The following is a 4,073-nucleotide window of genomic DNA, read 5'->3' as shown; positions in this document are numbered from 1 at the left end:
TAATTTTTCTAACAATTGTTTACAGATTATTTCACTTATAATTCACTGTATCACAATTCCAGTGGGTCAGAAGTTTACATACACTAAGTTGACTGTGCCTTTAAACAGCTTGGAAAATTCCAGAAAATTATGTCATGGCTTTAGAAGCTTCTGATAGGCTAGTTGACATCATTTGAGTCAATTGGAGGTGTACCTGTGGATGTATTTCAAGGCCTACCTTCAAACTCAGTGCCTCTTTGCTTGACATCATGCGAAAATCAAAAGAAATCAGCCAAGACCTCAAAAAAATAATTGTAGACCTCCACAAGTCTGATTCATCCTTGTGAGCTATTTCCAAACGCCTGAAGGTACCACATTCATCTGTACAAACAATAGTACGCAAGTATAAGCACCATGTCACCATGCAGCTGTCATACCGCTCAGGAAGGAGACGTGTTCTGTCTGCTAGAGATGAACGTACTTTGGTGCGAAAAGTGCAAATCAATCCCAGAACAACAGCAAAGGACCTTGTGAAGATGCTGGAAGAAAACGGGTACAAAAGTGTATATATCCACAGTAAAACGAGTCCTATATTGACTTAACCTGAAAGGCCGCTCAGGAAAAAAGCCACTGCTCCAAAACCGCCATAAAAAAGCCAGACTACGGTTTGCAGCTGCACATGGGGACAAAGATCGTACTTTTTGGAGACATGTCCTCTGGTCTGATGAAACAAAAATAGAATTGTTTGGCCATAATGACCATTGCTATGCTTGGAGGAAAAAGGGGGACGCTTGCAAGCCGAAGAACACCATCCCTACCGTGAAGCACGGGGGTGGCAGCGTCATGTTGTGAGGGTGCTTTTCTGCAGGAGGGACTGGTGCACTTCACAAAATAGATGGCATCATGAGGTAGGAAAATTATGTGAATATATTGAAGCAACATCTCAAGACATCAGTCAGGAAGTTAAAGCTTGGTCGCAAATGGGTCTTTCAAATGGACAATGACCCCAAGCATACTTCCAAAGTTGTGGCAAAATGGCTTAAGGACAACAAAGTCAAGGTATTGGAGTGGCCATCACAAAGCTCTGACCTCAATCCTATAGAAATGTTGTGGGCATAACTGAAAAGCGTGTGCGAGCAAGGAGGCCTACAAACCTGACTCAGTTACACCAGCTCTGTCAGGAGGAATGGGCCAAAATTCACCCAACTTATTGTGGGAAGCTTGTGGAAGGCTACCCGAAACGTTTGACCCAAGTTAAACAATTTAAAGGCAATGCTACCAAATACTAATTGAGTGTGTGTAAACTTCTGACCCACTGGGAATGTGATGAAAGAAATAAAAGCTGAAATATATCATTCTCTCTACTATTATTCTGACATGTCACATTCTTAAAATAAAGTGGTGATCCTAACTGACCAAAGACAGCGAATTGTTTACTAGGATTAAATGTCAGGAATTGTGAAAAACGGAGTTTAAATCTATTTGGCTAACGTGCATGTAAACTTCTGACTTCAACTGTACACTACAGTTTTCTGTAAATTGTAAATACTACAGTGGATACTACAGTAAAGTCTGTAAAAACACTACGGTTAGTACTATAGTATTTAAGTATCCACTGTAAATACTACAGTGGATACTACAGTAAAGTCTGTAAAAACACTACGGTTAGTACTATAGTATTTATACCATAGTATGCTATAGTATTTTTTAATGTGGGGAAGACATACAAAGATCGGATGGTTTAGAGGCCAGTCTTTTGCTAAGATTAGTTGAATCTTGGAAACCCCAGCAGCCAACATGAGAAGAAGCTAGGCAGTTCAAATCAAGGAAAATTAATTCTCCAACTGCTTAACTGTCTGATCTTCTGTTGGCTGTTTCATCTCAACTGGGCTGGTATTTACAAAGCATCTCAGAGTAGAAATGCTGATCTAGGATCTGTTTTGCCTTTTAGATCATAATGTATACGATTATATGGACAGGGACGACCTAATCCTAGATCAGCACGCCTACTTTGAGATGCTTTGTTTATATGGGCCCTGGCCTTAACTAATAAAACACAGAGACAATGAGGAGGAGTACTGTACTATCTCAGGGTGTCTGTCAGCGGGCCGGGGGTTCTCACAGCCGTAGTTGAAGACATTGTGTTTACGGATGTGTCCATGGAGATCAAAGTACAGCAGCAACTTACGCTCCTCACACAACCTAGGGTGGGTCCACAGGTTGGTGTAGGGGTAGCAGTGGGAAAGATAGCAGGTATCCTGGTTGTATGGGAAAAATGTATATACATTTTTGTGTATTAAAGACATGTTGCTTGAATAAGAAAAAAATAAAATAATAATAATTTAAAGGTCCAATGCAGCTGTTTTGTCTCAATATCATATAATTTCTGGGTAACAATTAAGTACCTTACCGTGTTTAGGGTCTATTAACTAATATACTGTACCTCCTGGTGATGTCACCAGGCAGGCTAAAACTCCATCCCACCAAAACAGGCTGAAATTTCATGCAGTCTTATTTTTAAATATTTTTTACCCCCTTTTTTCTCCCCATTCCCTTTCGCTTCAACTCCCGTACGGACTTGGGAGAGGCGAAGGTCGAGAGCCATGCGTCCTCCGAAACACAACCCAACCAAGCCGCACTGCTTCTTGACACAATGCACATCCAACCCGGAAGCCAGCCGCACCAATGTGTCGGAAGAAACACCGTACATCTGGCGACCTGGTCAGCATGCACTGCGCCCAGCCTGCCACAGGAGTCGCTAGTGCGCGATGAGACAAGGATATCCCTGCCGGCCAAACCCTCCCTAACCCAGACGATGCTGGGCCAATTGTGTGCCGCCCCATGGGCCTCCCGGTCACGGCCGGCTGCGACAGAGCCTGGGCTCAAACCCAGAATCTCTGGTGGCACTGTGATCCAGTGCCCTTGAAATTTAATGCAGTCTTTTCAAACAGCTCTTACACTGTTCACAATTTCACAGTATTATTCCAACCTCATAGTGTGGAAATATATATAAAACACAGTAAAATCACATTTTTGACTGCACTGGGCCTTTAGACAAAGCTTTAATTGCAATTTATAATGAAGTGAGTGCTTGCCTTTTGGTGCTCGAGTGCTGGAGCACGTTCTCTCATGTTCTTTACTTGGTAGTAAGGGAAGCAGAAGATCCAGGAGAGGGTGTAGCAGGGCTGGTTGGTGTGCTGGTGCCCGTTACATTGGTAGGAGGCCTGTTGAGCCACAAGATGCCAGCCCACCCCCTGGACCTGGGTCTTCTCCTCAGAGTAGAGCAGGGGCAGCTTCCCCTCCTCATACATGCTGGTCACCTTCAAATCAAAAATGTATTTAAAGTCTTAGCTATATCACATGAAAATCTGGTTAAAGACAAACAAAAAAATCAAAAGGGGAGAGGGAAAAGAGTCACAGTAAAAATGACAATAACAACCTACCTTCAGCAGTTTGGCGATGTTGAAGCGGTAACGCGCCTACACACGGGTGTTCCTCACCTGGAAGTAGAACCACTGAGTGTGCTTCTCCGTGTACAGGTTGGTGCACAGAGAGAGCTCGTAATCAAATTCACCACTGAAATTGAATTGAATAAGATTAGACGGAATGTAAATGGCTGTGGGCATTCATTCACTCATGACTAGGATGAGTGACAATGTTAGAGAATTGAAATTAAATCCAACAACACAGAATAAAAATTGTAAATCACTCAGGACTTTGAATGACAGTGTGAGAGGTTTGACAATACTTATGGATGTTATGTACTCACACTCTTGTTGCTTTCAGCAAGTTGCCACACTCGAAGCGTCCCTCGAACAGCAGAGTGGTGTCATCAGCCCCAGAGAAAGACACAGCAGCAGGGGTCAGGGAAGAAATGTATAATTGGTGGAGTACTGTGGATACCAATATCCCTGTGAGCCTGCCCAGGGATAGGATCCTAAATTGGAGATTAATCATATTATATTGTATTGTATTATACCCTCTAAACCTATTTCAAGTATCCCTTGGCCAAAACTTGTTTAATCTGTTATTAGTAAAATTCATTTAAAAAATCTGATGTAAAAAAAAAAAGACAAATAATCATGTATTTTGAC

General features: G+C 42.3%; 1 long non-coding RNA gene across 1 annotated transcript; it reads right to left on the bottom strand.

Moving 5' to 3' along the window:
- Positions 1-3,070: 3,070 nt before the first annotated feature.
- Positions 3,071-3,829, bottom strand: LOC139540408 (uncharacterized). Its single transcript, XR_011668186.1, has 3 exons — positions 3,749-3,829; positions 3,423-3,555; positions 3,071-3,299 (listed from the first exon to the last, which is right to left on the bottom strand). It is a non-coding gene; the product is annotated as an uncharacterized lncRNA (long non-coding RNA).
- Positions 3,830-4,073: the final 244 nt, after the last annotated feature.

Source organism: Salvelinus alpinus, chromosome 15, assembly GCF_045679555.1.
Source record: "Salvelinus alpinus chromosome 15, SLU_Salpinus.1, whole genome shotgun sequence".
Taxonomy (NCBI): domain Eukaryota; kingdom Metazoa; phylum Chordata; class Actinopteri; order Salmoniformes; family Salmonidae; genus Salvelinus; species Salvelinus alpinus.
Note: the sequence above shows the minus strand (reverse complement) of the source record. Positions and strands in the feature narration are given on the sequence as shown.